Consider the following 15009-nt stretch of genomic DNA (forward strand, 5'->3'; position numbering starts at 1 on the left):
ACTGGGCCGGCCCACTAACTAGTTGGGCCAGCCCAATTGCTTTTGTGGTGGACCCCACATACTAAATGGGCCGGCCCTTTAAGACGAAAGTGGGACCCACTCGTGTTTTTGGCCGGCCCACTACCGTGTTGGGCCGGCCCACTTGCTATATGGTGGACCCCACATACAAAATGGGCCGGCCCTTTAACAGGAAAGTGGGACCCACCTGTGTTTTTGGCCCGGCCCACTAGCATGTTGGGCCGGCCCCCTTGCTATATGGTGGACCCCACATACTAAATGGGCCGGCCCTTCAACAGGAAAGTGGGACCCACCAGTGTTTTGGCCCGGCCCACTATCTTGTTGGGCCGGCCCACTTGCTATATGGTGGACCCCACATACTAAATGGGCCAGCCCTTTAACTGGAAAGTGGGACCCACCTGTGTTTTTGGCCCGGCCCACTATCTTGTTGGGCCGGCCCACTTGCTATATGGTGGACCCCACATACTAAATGGGCCGGCCTTTTAACAGGAAAGTGGGACCCACCGGTGCTTTTGGCCCGGCCCACTGGCTTGTTTGGCCAGCCCATTTGATCTAATGTGGACCCCACGTACTAAATGGGCCGGCCCGATAGCAGGAGAGTGGGACCCACATGCTAATTGGGCCGGCCCACTAACTTCTTGGGCCAGCCCAGTTGTTTAATGTGGACCCCACTTTGTAAATGGGCCGGCCCGATAACAGGAAAGTGGGTCCCACATGTCTTGTGGGCCGGCCCTTTTGCCTGTTGACCGGTCAAACGAGTGCATTCGGCCCGGCCCACATGCTTAGTGGGCCGGCCCATTAAAGTTTTGACCAGTCAACCTTAGAGGTTAGGCCCGGCCCACGTAACTAATGGACCAGCCCAGCTATATAGTTGACCGGTCAAATTAAGTCAGCTGGCCCGGCCCGCAAACTTAATGGGCCGGCCCGCTTAAGACGTGGCAGGCCTCGTGTGGGCCTACCATCTACCACGGGGTTTCGGCCGGTTAACGCCGTTAACTGCCAGTTAACGGCGTCTGCCACGTGTCAGTTTGCATGACGTCAGCAGTCAACGGGCTCCCGGAAACACTTGCGCAACGGTCCGATTTTCCGTGGCGGAAGGGCGCCCAAGCGCGACGGACCGAAAAAACGTCGTTGGACTTTGCCTGACGCAGTTTCCACAACAGAACCCATATCGTCGGGTTAGGCCCATAGGCGACGAAAAATACCCCTTAGCGGACGATTTTGAGACGTTGTCTATCAGAACTTTTCTTGTAGTGTGTTTTGCCTCTAATTTGTGTATTTTGGATACAACTAATACGGACTAACGCTGTTTTCAGCAGAATTGCCCTGGTGTCTTGTTTTTGTGCAGAAACTCAACTTTCAGGAAAATCCCCGGGATTAATTCCAATGGGCCTATTTTCACAGAAGATGGACGGAGCCAGAAGACCAGCAGGAGGGGGGCCACGAGGCGCCCACCCCACAAGGCGGCGCGGTGGTCCCCTGGGCCGCGCCGGCCTATGGTGGCGGCGCCTCCGCCAGCCTCCGATGCCCCCCTCTGGACTACTTAAGGGTTTCGACCTAAAAACGCACGGGGGTGAGACGAAATTGCCATAAGACATCCAGAACTCCGCCGCCATCGCGAAACTCCATCTCGGGACCAGAAACTCCGTTCTGGCACTCCGTCGGGACGGGGAATTGGAGGAGATCATCGCCATCATCACCACCGACGCCTCTCCATCAACCAGCCATGCTTCCCCCATCAATGTGTGAGTAATTCCCCCGCTGTAGGCTGAAGGAGATGGTAGGGATTGGATGAGATTGGTCATGTAATAGCATAAGATTGTTAGGGCGTAGTGCCTAGTATCCGTAATTGGTACTTTTATGATATTGTTGCAATTTGTTATGCTTAATGCTTGTCACTAGGGCCCGAGTGCCATGATCTCAGACCTGAACATGTTATTGTTTCATGATGATATTCATTGTTTTATGATCTTACCTGCAAGTTGTATACACATATTGCTGTCCGGAACCCGAGGCCCCAAAGTGACAGAAATTGGGACAACCGGAGGGGAAGGCGGCGATATGAGGATCACATGTGTTCACTAAGTGTTAATGCTTTGCTCCGGTGCTCTATTACAAGGAGTACCTTAATTACCAGTAGATTCCCTAGAGGCCCGGTTGCCACCGGCTGGTAGGACAAAAGATGTTGTGCAAGTTTCTCATTGCGAGCACGTACGACTATATATGGAACACATGCCTATGGTTGTTTAGTACTTGGATATCGTTTTATTATTATCTACAAATGCCCTACTTTGTTTGTTACATGAGTTCTCTCATCCATGCAGCGCCCGTTCATCCATCCCTGTGCCTACAGTATTTTAATCCTGTTGTTTACTATAATCACTACTGCTGTCTTTGTTACACTGCTGCTGATATTTCACTACTGCTACTACTATAAAATTGTTGCTACTGATAAACTCTTGCAAGCAAGTCTGTTTCTAGGTGCAGCTGGATTGACAACTCCGCTGTTAAGGCTTACAAATATTCTTTGGCTCCCCTTCTGTCGAATCAATAAATTGGGTTTTACTTCCCTCGAAGACTGTTGCGATCCTCTATACTTGTGGGTCATCAAGGGGGTGATCCGAGGATAGTGGTTCGAGATGATGAAGCTTGGTGGATACAATATGATGAGCAATAGAGATATAGATGTCGCCCACTTATCCCCTTTCAAAGGTTCTGAGTAGTCGAACTTCTCTTCTCTCTCATCTTACAAAGGAAAACTGGCTTTACGCAAAAGAAGATCTACAGAAAGCCCGCATACCCGCTTTGCTTAAAGGTTGTACTAAGTCTTGCTGAGTCCCTGTACTCAGCTTTGCATGCTTTTGTTTCAGATGAAGTCGCTACAGCCGAAGGTGGTTTCTATGTTAACATCGATGGTTAGTTTGGATTTCCCAGGCAGTAGCCTACGACTTATGGGCTGGGACGTCGCTTTATGTTATGGCTTCTTAAGCCCTTTGCTATCTTGTTATTTAGAATAACATAATTTGCTTCCGTTGCTTGTTGAATGTTGGGTCAGTGACCTCTGCGTGTAATAATTTGGATCTTACTCTGTTAAGAGTTGTAATATATCCTTTTGAGTCGTAGAGTCACTGTTGTGTTACCGATTCTCTCACTGTAGTCTTCCGAGCTCGAGGTTAGGCTTATGTCAAACGAAGATCTGGTATTTGTCTAACCCTGATCCCGGGGGTGTCACAGTGGCTTAATGGGGTAGATAAAGATGATAAAGCAAAAATAAGAATTGGAATTTCAGCTGTGTGTTGGTCAATTTGGACCAGCCGGAATGACATTATTTTTAACAAACAAAAGGGAACTAATTTTTTGCAGGTTATTCGACGAGCCACATACTGGATTCAGCAATGGGCCTTTCTGCTCCTGGAGGATCAGCGGGAGAGTTTGGATGCTGGATGCAACCATCTGCTAACGGTTACTCAGGACTTCTATTTCCAGGCTACTAGGTGACGGCACACTAGTCGACTGAAGAATGATTAGCTCGAAGTTTTTCTCCATTTTTCGATGGTTGATACATGTCTCAACCCTCTTTGATCCGTGATGTAAGACTTATACTTTGCTACTCTTATGTTGAACTTTGAAATAAAGAAAAAGCCGTGTGCATCATATTGATGCAGAGGCTGGACGCTGTCCCTTTTCGAAAAAAAATTATTACTAAAGATAACAATAATACATTATACCGTTTATATTCATTATTTTCTCTATACGAGGTGGTGTACCGGGAGTATTTATGGCTCAGTGAGTAGACTAGTCTTCTGGGCCACCGTTCAATGGAACCATGGGCATACCGAAACCCTTTCCGGAGGCCGGCTTTGATGGGGCGCCGATGGACATCATGTTGCTTCCAAGCATCATGCCCACCTCCGACATCACTGGCCGATCCGCCGGATTGTCCTGGACGCACAGGAGCCCAACCTGGATGCACCTCATCACGTCGCTCTCTGAGAAGTTGTTGTTCATGAATGGGACCATCCTCTCCAACACCGTTCCTGCTATCCAATGCTCCCATATCTTCACATACACACGACAACTTGCAGCTAAGTCATGAAACATTATGCACCATAGTAGTGTCTATTGAGATATAGGTTTGTGATGGTGCGCATATGCATGCATACCGACGTCAAGAGATCTTCAGATTGGGTCGTGTCGCTGTTCTTCCTCCCCGTCACGATCTCCAGAACCATGACGCCAAAGCTGAACACATCTGATTTCATGGAGTAGTTCCCGCGCATCACATACTCTGGCGCCATGTATCCGCTGAGACAACATGTACACACCATATGATGATTACTCACAATGTTCAGACATAAGTTGCCTTTAGCTTAGAAAAGAAAAAATTAAACACTAGTTGTACCAATTGTACTTACTATGTGCCAATGACACGGTTAGTGAAGCCCTGTGTCTGGCCTCTCCCGAAGAGCTTCGCGAGGCCAAAGTCTGAGATCTTGGGGTTCATGTCGGCGTCAAGAAGGACGTTGCTGGCTTTAAGATCACGATGGACTACTTTGAGCAGGGAATCCTCGTGGAGGTACTGCAGGCCTCGGGTGATCCCCCGTATGATCCTCAGCCTCTGTCCCCAGTCAAGTTGTTCCTGTTTCTTCTCAATGTCTATTGTTCGCATGTAATGTTTAGAAAGTGTATCTGAGTTGCAGTTATGAGTTTCGGCTCGATAAAACATTACCTATAAATAGGATCTGGTCGAGGCTCCGGTTGGGGACGAATTCGTAGACGAGCAGCCGCTCCTGCTGTTCCAAGCAGACACCCACAAGTCTGACCAGATTCTTATGCTTGAGCTTCGCGACCAGGGCGAGCTCATTCTTGAGCTCCTCCACTCCTTGCATCGAGCTCTTTGATAGCCTCTTCACCGCGATATCTTCGCCGTCGGGCAGAGTACCCTGCGTGTGTACCAAATTTGGCCAAACGTAAGTTGTGCTACTCAGCTGCACGTAAAAACATTCTAATTTATCGGTTGGCAGTTTCTTCAACCTTGTACACTGAGCCAAACCCGCCTTCGCCCAGCTTGTTGCTCTCCGCGAAGTCCCCTGTCGCGGCTCGTAGAGTTGAAATATCCATCATCATCGAGTCTACACTCTCACTGTCGTCAACTTCGCTGGAGTAACTAGGATCTGTTGAACAAAAGCATTATCAGTTTTTCACTTTTATGTCCAAATTTACAGAGAAATGGAGAGGCCATACATAATTTCTTCGTTTGTGCTGCTGATCGCCGTCTCCTCCTCCAGATAAAAAAGGCAACTGTAAGGTTTGCGGCTGCTAGAGCGGGCAGCCCAATTATAAGAACCATGCCAGCAACACTGTACTTTCTCCCTGTAAATGTAAGCAATGCAATGCATGTAACAATCAGCTCAGATCAACCAAATAGTAGTGTATTTAAGGTGGATCAGAGAGGGCAAACAAATTTAGAATACTAGAAAATGTGTAAATCCGTGAGGTGGTAAAAGAGGCTAATTTGAACTGGATAAGCGATCTGAACAATATTGGAGTTAACCTTGTTGTGTAGGTGTCTAGCTCATGTTAAGTTCAGTTTCGTTTCTAAGTTTATTTGCATTCAGTCAAAGCTGCGGCAGTCTGCACCGTAGATGCATTTTCAGGTGTACATGCAAGCTTGTTAGTCATGTCAGGGATTAGCTTGGTGCTGTGCCTGGACGGTGCCAAGCCTAAGTGTATTAGTTAGTTGCATGCCTTGCCCTTGCTAGCAGGGGGAGAGATATACATGTGCATGCGTGGATAGAGTCAGCTGATAGATAGGATTAGTATGCACCAGGTAATCACCCGTTGTCTCCAGCTGCGAGGAGAGTGGCGGAGTGGTGTGGCCGTCGTGGTTACTGGGTTTCTATCTATCGGCTAGCTAGTGGAGATCAAGAAGTCGTGGGCTTGACCGTGTATGTGCATGCACTACTTATAGGCACTTTGTTTAGCAAGCAAGAACAAGAGAAAAGAGCACAAGTACGTGTGCGAAAAAGCTCTCTGTGTGTTCATTGTATCCAGCGTGTGTGTGAGTCTTCTTCCTCCTTGGGCCAAACCCATCAAACAAAGCAATCACATCTGTTTTTTATATTAGAAAAAAGGATTGTCAAAAAAGTTCAGATTGTTAGATACGTATTGCGCGTTATGAGAATCTTTTGCAACCCGTTGAAGAAAGAAAAGCTCCGAGCACTACTATGTCTCAAAATTGCACATATTTTTCCTCCCTTTTTCTACATGCTATATAGAGTATACAAATATTTTTAACCAAAATTTCAGGTTCTTAGCCATCCCCATATGTAATACCTGGAGTTGTTTGGAATTTGCAAATTATTTATTTAAAAACAAATAAGTACAATTCTATCTTAGCCGCCATAGATTCCACGACCCACATTCTGTAACTCTCTTATTTCGTTCAAAGCCTTAATTTTGCCTCAAGCCATCACCTTCGACTTTCAGGTGCATTTTAGACTTTTGCCACTGAGCTACCGGTAGTGGTCTTAAATGCAGATTATCACCGCACAAGGTTTATAAAGACGCTCAAACTCACCTCCGAGCGCCGCCAGCGGCGTCGCAACATTGGGCACCATAGCCGGTGCGGGCGCAGGTGCTGGCGTCGGTGACGGCGCCGGCGCTGGCGCCAGAGCTCGAGAGCGGGCCGATTGGCGCACCATCACCGGACCATCAAGGAAGGGCTTGGTCTCGTACCGGATGCCGCACCTGATCCCAAGGACCCTTGCCCCGACACTGTACAGAGGCGTCCCCATCGCCTGGATGGTCTTGGCGAGGCAGTCCCGGCACCGCGCCCGCGTGAGGTCCGGCGTGCACTGCGCCCAGCTATAGACCTCGGGGATCTCCTGGTCGAAGTAGACCACCCCGGACGCGTAGAGCCGCGTCACGGAGGAGTTGTACGCGGCGTAGTCCGCGGTGACGTCCAGGAGCGCCGCCACGACGCGGTCGAACCGGGCCGGCTCCTCCGTGGCGTTGGCGCTGTAGGGTAGGTAGAAGGCAGAGCTGAAGGCGGTGTCGTCGGAGGCGCGCAGGCGGAGGTCGGAGTAGTGGAGGAAGCAGCTGTCGTAGTACATGGTGGCCTCCTTGCAGTAGCTGCACGCGCTGGGCAGGTCCTGGAACCCCTGCGCGAGGCAGCTGGAGCAGGAGGTGGCGTTCACGTCGCCGCGGCACAGCGCGAGAGCCCGCACCTGGCCGGCCTTCGCCGTCGCGTAGAGGCCCGGGGACGTGGAGGCGTTCCTGGGGAGGGTGGCCGCCATGGAGCTGATGCTTGCCAGGTACGTGCTGTCGTTGGCCGCGAACTGGCCTGTGCTGCCACAGACTTGCCACGGGTATCCGGCGGCTCGGGGCGCGACAGCAAGTAGGGCGACTACGGCCACGAACAGGACCGCCATGCCCGTCCCTGTGTGTGCGGGTCAAATGAAGAAGAATATATGTGGCAGCTGGATTTTGTAGACTTGACTAACTAGCTAGGTTCACCTGTCTCACACAGCAATTCCTTCCTATAAATGTTGCTACCCTATCCGGCCATCCAGGGGTCTGAAAGAGGCAAACGCTCGTTGGTCGTCCGATCGGCGCACAGTAAATTGCTCCTTCCGCTTTTCAGCACAACCGTTTGATGCAGTACTTTTTTCTGCACGTTTGTCTCTTTACAACGAGCCAATGACTTATGGGACCAGTTGCGTGTAGAGCCCACCGGTCGGAGGCAGCCACGCCCGCTTGTTCAAGTCACCATCTTCCTCCCCACGCGTGGGACAGTAAAAACCCTAGATCGCGGGCGCCCAATTCCTGCGTCTCATTCATTCTCCCCCAATCCGCCGCCTCCTCTCGTTTCCTCTCCCCCGCTCGGAAGCAGCACACCGCTGCTCAACTAGATGCGCGACAGACGTCCGCGCGGAGGCGATGCGGCGGCGGCGGTTGGCGGCGCGCGCCGGCGGCTGAAGGCATCTACCGAGCGGCGGTGGGGGCTGGCAGTGCGCACCCTAGAGGCTCAGGTGAGCCTGCCGGGGCGGCGGCGAGCAGGCCATGAACGGGGCGGTGGCGCCTCGTCTCTTTTTTCCCTCGAGATCTTGCACGGGATTGGCCCAATCCTCACCTCCCTGGCTCGTCTCCTTCCATCCTTGTGCATATAGAACTAGTAGGATTGCAAATATACGACGACCGCACCACCCATTTTCACCGGAAACTATAGACCAGTTTGTCCATTTAATTTCCTCTAGTACGTGGGCGAGTGCGACGGATAGTAGAGGGAATTTTCGTAGTTGACAACCAATATGAAGAGAAGAGCCGGGAACAGCTAGCGTATGGCTGAGACAATTACACTATGTTCAGTATAACTATCACTACAAGAGAATTGATATGTAGAGACCTATTGGTCTAATAGAGACGCTTAAATTTTTCTTACGTAGTTATAGAGGAACTTTTCATATTATCTTAAAATTGTCACTACGGGCGGTGTCTGTACGTGCTAAGGACAATAGTGATACTGTCTTTACATTTTAGAAGATGTAAAAGAGGCATTATATTGTGTCTCTAGACTAAATAAATGTGAAGAAACCATGTGAAAAACAATACTCGAACTCATGACCTTAATGATTTAGAAATCTCACCCTTTCACAAGTATATGTTGATGCTTGGAACAATTTTTTAGTTAGTATTGCGAACCATGACTAAAACAAATAATAAATGTCTCTAGGAAACAAGCAAAATGCCTTAAACATTGCCTCTAGATAAAAAGTAAAGACATACAATGAAGTGTCTCACGGATTGGCTCTTGATAACTTATCTGTGACACTTGGGTGTCTCAAAAGTTGTCGATGAGAATTGCAATCCTTGTGGAAATGTCTCAACTGATGTTCCTACATTTGAGACTATTACTGATGTGTCCCCAAAAGTGTTACTACAAAATGCAAAGTGTCTCAATGTGATTTTTAAAGAGGCAAAGTAGGAAGTGTCTCTAGTATAATGTCTCTATGGAAGGTTTTCCTTGTAGCTCGGTAATTAATTTGGGCAGGAGAGACTAACCTTTTTACAAGTTTTCAAACTTTCCATAAAATATTACAGACATAGATGAATAGATTCAAATATGTTGATGCGGAGTTTGAAACATCAATATAACAATTTGATGCTCATAAATGTGATACCTTGGAGAAGGTGATGGAAACATCTCCGCGGTGTATGACATTCAGTGGGATCTTATTGTACCCCAATTGGCTTCCTGGAATGAGCTGTTACAGCGCTTTGGTACAAGATCTCATGAATTATGCTGGCGACTAACCAAGAATGTTGTATTCCGAGTAGGGTCCATGTATAAAGTTTTAATTAAACCAATTCAGCCGGTAATTAATAATAAATCCATTCGATAGATGAAGGTACCATTGAAACCTAATGTTTTCTATGGTACCTTCTTCGTGACGTTATTCTTACTAAAGATAACCTATCAAAACACAACGGCCATGGATGTACGACGTGTGTTTTCTGTCATAAAGAAGAGACAATAAACCATTTTTTTCAATTTTCAGTTTGTTGGGTATATATGGTCAATCATTCAGACAGGTTCTACATTATATCATCCACCAAGCATTGCAAATATCTTTGGTAATTGGCTAAATGGGGTTGATTCTAGATTTAAGGTTCTTATGAGAGTGGGAGTGGTTGCCGTTATATGGTCGCTTTGGCTATGCAGGAATGACAAGGTTTTTAACCATAAAAACTCTTCCCTTATGGATGTCATCTATCAGTATATACGGCTTTGCTCTGTTCATGATCATCACTCCAGTGCTAAGAGTACCGCGACCTTTTTACGGAGGTATCTACAAGATTGGAGAAAACGGACAATGAGTTTATTATCCAATATGGGTGGCTACATAATCGTAGGATTTTACCCCCTATGGTCCAGTTGGCTACCTAGTTTTTATTTGTATCTTTTGTACCGTCTGAATGATTCGTACTATTGGATGGCTGTGTGTATCTTAGTTATGCAGAGGTCGGGTGTAATGCTTATAACTATCAGAGGGCTAAGTATGCAGGAATATTCACGTCACCTCGTCGAAACTTCTTCTCCTATTCACGCGCATGGTAAAAAAAAGGTTGGGCCATCAATCTCACTTTCTAGTCTCCATAGCAAGTCATGGTCATCACAACTATCAACAGGATACGTCGATATTTGGGTAACTAGGCGTGGAGCTATCGTGATATCGCAGAACAACGATAGCCGATGCAAGTCGCCGTCATGGTGTGCATGCAGCTATCGAACAATTATAGTGTGATACCTTTGGACAACATTTTTCACTCTCCTATATCATCAAATTGAGGGAGAAACGGGGAGGGTATGTATCTAAGAGTTGTTTCAATAATGGGATGCCCTTCGATCTAGCTAACAACACTCCTTTGTGACATTCTTGGGTTGTTCCTTCGGTGTTTGGTCGTGTTATCTACGTCTTTGCTCGTTTCCTGTTTTCTCCTAAGTTTCCCATGTTTTTTTTGCTATGTAAGTGTCGTGTAATTCATTGTGTAGTGTTATGTTTGTATCCCATTTTTCATATTAATGAAAATAATATTCCTAAAAATATGATTCTCTTATAATGTATCCCTTTATGTGCTAAAAATTCTATTTACTTTACTACATATTTACTTTGTTTAATTTACTTTATTATTTGTTTTCAATTATACTACAAAACCTTGTCCTTGACAATCACTTAGTGTAGTTGAGCACACAAGGCAACACTTTTGTTTTCTAGGTTGCTAGAATACGAAATAAAAGATATTTTTTGAAAGGAATACGGCAGGGGAAGAACCTATAATGATTTTTTAAAAAAATAGAAGAACCCAAATCTACATCTATAGGGACTTCAATTGGGGGCTGGGTTGTACATCTACTTCCCTAACTAAATAAGATTTTTTTGTTGATAAAGTGTGCTTTATTACTCGAAGTTTCAAGCATTAAACCCAACACCAAATGAGATAAGCTCACTTCTTAAGAATAGTACAATTTATAAAAGAGTTTCCCCGAGAGTTTGATATAATATCTCGATTCACCCTTGTAGGGAAGAAGCCCATACTACATCACTTTACGCTTGGAGTACTCCCAATGAAATTGTATCCTAATAAATCTGTTGCTATGAGCATGCAACGATTGTGACAGGGTAGTGTGATACCCTTCGAAAACATTTGTAGCTCTCATAGATCATCAAGGGGAAGGGAGATTTTGGGCAAGCGGGGTATGTATCTAGGCATTGTTTCAATAGTGGGATGTCCTTCAATTTAGCTAGCAACACCCCTTCGTGATATTCTCAGGTTGTTCCTATGGTGCTTGGTGGTGTTATCTAATCTTTGCTTGGTTCCTATAATTTCCTATGTTTCCCATGTGTTTTCTTTGGTATGTATGTTTCGTGTACTTCCTTGTGTAGTCATTATGTCTGTATCCTAGTTTGTCCTATTGATGAAAATAATTCATGCTAGCTAATGCATTTACATAAAAAATGATTCTCTACTTAAGTATGCCTTTACGTGCCAGATATTTTTTCACTAACTATGTGGGATTTTGGTGGTCAAGTGAAAGGTCTTTGGCAGTCCACGAGACCGACTAGACCAGTTGAGGGCTACATTCGTAGGAATATTCACGTCACCTCTTCGAAAATTCTTCTCCTAGTCACCTCCATCACCAATCCACACATGTAAGTTGTGTTCATTGCAACTATTAACGGACAAGTCGATATTTGGATCACTAGGTGTGGAGCTATCGTGATATCGCAGTGCATCACGAGCAACGCTGACTGATGCAAGTCTTCGGGAAGGCGTGCATGGTGCTACCACACTAGTGGAGTGTGATACCCTTCAACAAAATTTGTGGCTCTCGTAGATCTACAAAGTGAAGGAAGATTCTAGGCAAGCGGGGTATGTATCAAACGTTGTTTTAACAATACGACGATGTTCGATTTAGCAACAACTCTCCTTTGTGACATTCTCGGACTGTACCTTCAGTGCTTGGTGGTGTTATCTATGTATTTTCTACTTTTTTCCTAAGTTCGCCACATTTTTTTCCTACGTAAGTGTTGTGTATATAATTGTGCAGTCATTATTTTGGTATCCCGTTTTGTAATATTAATGAATATTATTCATGCTTGCTAATGTGTTTTCCTAAAAATAAGATTCTCTACTACTATATCCCTTTTACGTGCCAAAATTTCATTCCACTCAATATGTGGGCATGTCATGGTCGAGTAAAATTTGTTCAACAATCCATGAGACCAACTTCTCCTCCTAGTCACTGAGTGTCTAATTGTTTTTTGGCCTTCAACCTGCATCACCAGTGTCCACGTGCATGTCATCGTCATCGCTACTGTCAATGGGATGAGTCAATGTTTGGGTCACTAGGTGTGGATTTATTGTGATATCGCAGTGCTTCCCTAGAAACGATGGCATGTGCAAGTCATCATCATAGTGTGCATCCAGCTATCGTGATAGTGTAGCATGGTACCCTTCGAGAACATCTGTCGCTCTCCTAGTAGATCTTAAAGTGGGAGGGAGATGATGGGAAGCAGGTTATGTATCTAGGCGTGTTTAAAAAATTGGATGCTCTTAGATTTAGCTAACAACACTCCTTCGTGACATTCTTGGGCTTTTCATTTGGTGATTGGTGGTGTTATCTATCTCTTTGCTAGGTTCTTGTTTTCTCCTCTATTTCTCATGTTTCTTTGCTATGTAAGTATGGTGGATTTCATTGTGTAGTCATTATGTATGTATCCCATTTTTTCCTATTAATGAAAATATTCATGCTAGCTAATGCATTCACATAAAAAATATTATTCTCTACTTCAATATACATTTACATACCAATTCTTTTTCACTCACTATGTGTGCATGTCACAGTGGAGTCCATGTAGTTTGGTAGTCCGCGAGACTGAGTAGACCACGTGACGGCTACATACATAGGAATATTCGCATCATCTTGTCAATACTTCTTCTCCTAGTCACGGAACATGGTAAAAAGGATTGGGCCGCCAACCTCCATCACTAGACTCCACATGCAAGTCGTGGTCATCGCAACTATCAAGGAGACGAGTCGACATTTTGGTCACTAGGTGTGAAGCTATCGTGAGATCGCAGTGCTCCATGAGCAACAATGGTATGTGCAAGTCTTCATCATGTGTGCATCCAGCTACCGCGGCAATTTATTTGTAGCTCTCCTAGATATTCAAGGGGAAGGGAGATACTGGGCAAGCAGGTTATATATCAAGGCGTTGTTTAAAAAATGGAATGCCCTTCGATTGAGCTAACATCACTCCTTCGTGATATTATCGAGGCACTAGTAGGAAAAGGGTCATCTATGGCGCACCAAAGACCATATTCGGTGGCGCATGTATGATGCGCCACATAATCTTCGCCAGAAAAATAAGGATTCTGTGGCGCACCAGCGAATGCGCCACATAATTAAGAGGTGCACCACAGAAATAGGTATCCACTGAATCTATTTTTGGTGCCCCACAAAATAATCTACACGTATACACGATTTTGTACTGCTTTCTATACACATACAGGTTATAATATACAGCAATACACAGATATTACACATGTTATATACAACAGTATACAAATATAATATAAATAACATGTACATTGCACATATATAATATAAACATCATCATCACATTACTTAGAGCCTGATCGAGATACACATATAGTCTCGATTCATACAAATTTTTACATACAAGTCTTAATTCATACAAAGTTCATCACCTCGAGATACAAATAGGTGAGAGTCACTACGAGCATCATCGCGATGAAAGTAGTCTTCATCTAGTTCCTCCTCTGCTCCCTCCTCTCTCCCGACAGGCTCGCTTGCACCGCCCCGAGTGTGTGGTGACTAAAATGGAAGAAATACCAAAATAAACGAAGAAGGTCAATACAAATAAGAGCCAACTAGGATCGAATAAATAGACGCCTCATACATTTTTGGTCAAAACAAATATTAACATTCCGGGATGGTGTAAGTGAGGCCAAGTACGATGCACAAGAGTTGATAATTATGCCATCTTACCAGGCTCACTTACGCCACCCCAGAGTGTATGGTGACCAAACATTCTAATCATCGGCACTATCTCGAAGAAGACCAAAATAGACGAATACGTTCAACTAAATAGCATGCCTCATACTTTGTTGGTCGAAACAAATATTAACATTCAGGGACGGTGTCAGTGAGGCAAGATAGGATGCACAAGAGATTGATATTTGTGCGATCACACCAGGCTCACTGGCATAATCCCTGAGTGTAGTGACCAAAAAATTTAATCATCAGCACTAAAATGGAAGAAATACCAAAATAAACGAATAAGTCCAAGTAAAATACGAGCCAAGTAGTTTCAACTAGATAGCATATGCCACATAGTTTGTTGGTTGAAACAAATATTAACATTCAGGGATGGGATCAGTGAAGTCAAGTAAGATGCACAAGAGATTGATATTTGTGTCATCACATCAGGTTCACTAGCCCCACCCCAGAGTGTACGGGTGACCAAATATTCTAATCATCGCCAATGCAATTAACAAGTACCAACTCAAATAAGAGACCAGTAGTATGAACTAAATAGAATGCATCATAGTTTGTTAGTCGAAACAAATATTAACATTCATGGATGGGGTAAGCGAAGCCAAGTAGGATGCACAACCGATTGATATTTGTGCCATCACACCAGGTTCACTCACCCCACCCCAGATTGTACTGCTGACCAAACATTCTAATCATCGGCCAACGCAATTAAGAAGTACCAACTCAAATAAGAGAGAAGTAGTATGAATTAAATGGAATGCCTCATACATTGTTGGTTGAAACAAATATTAACATTTCGGGATGGTGTTAGTGAGGCCAGATAGGATGCACAAGAGATTGATATTTTTTCCATCACACCAGGCTCACTAGTGTCGTCCCGGATTGTAGTGACCAAACATTCTAAT

General features: G+C 45.3%; 1 pseudogene; it reads right to left on the minus strand.

Moving 5' to 3' along the window:
* Positions 1-3813: 3813 nt before the first annotated feature.
* Positions 3814-7451, minus strand: LOC124688207 (annotated as a pseudogene).
* Positions 7452-15009: the final 7558 nt, after the last annotated feature.

The sequence above is a fragment of the Lolium rigidum genome, chromosome 2, assembly GCF_022539505.1.
Source record: "Lolium rigidum isolate FL_2022 chromosome 2, APGP_CSIRO_Lrig_0.1, whole genome shotgun sequence".
NCBI classification, from domain to species: Eukaryota; Viridiplantae; Streptophyta; class Magnoliopsida; order Poales; family Poaceae; genus Lolium; species Lolium rigidum.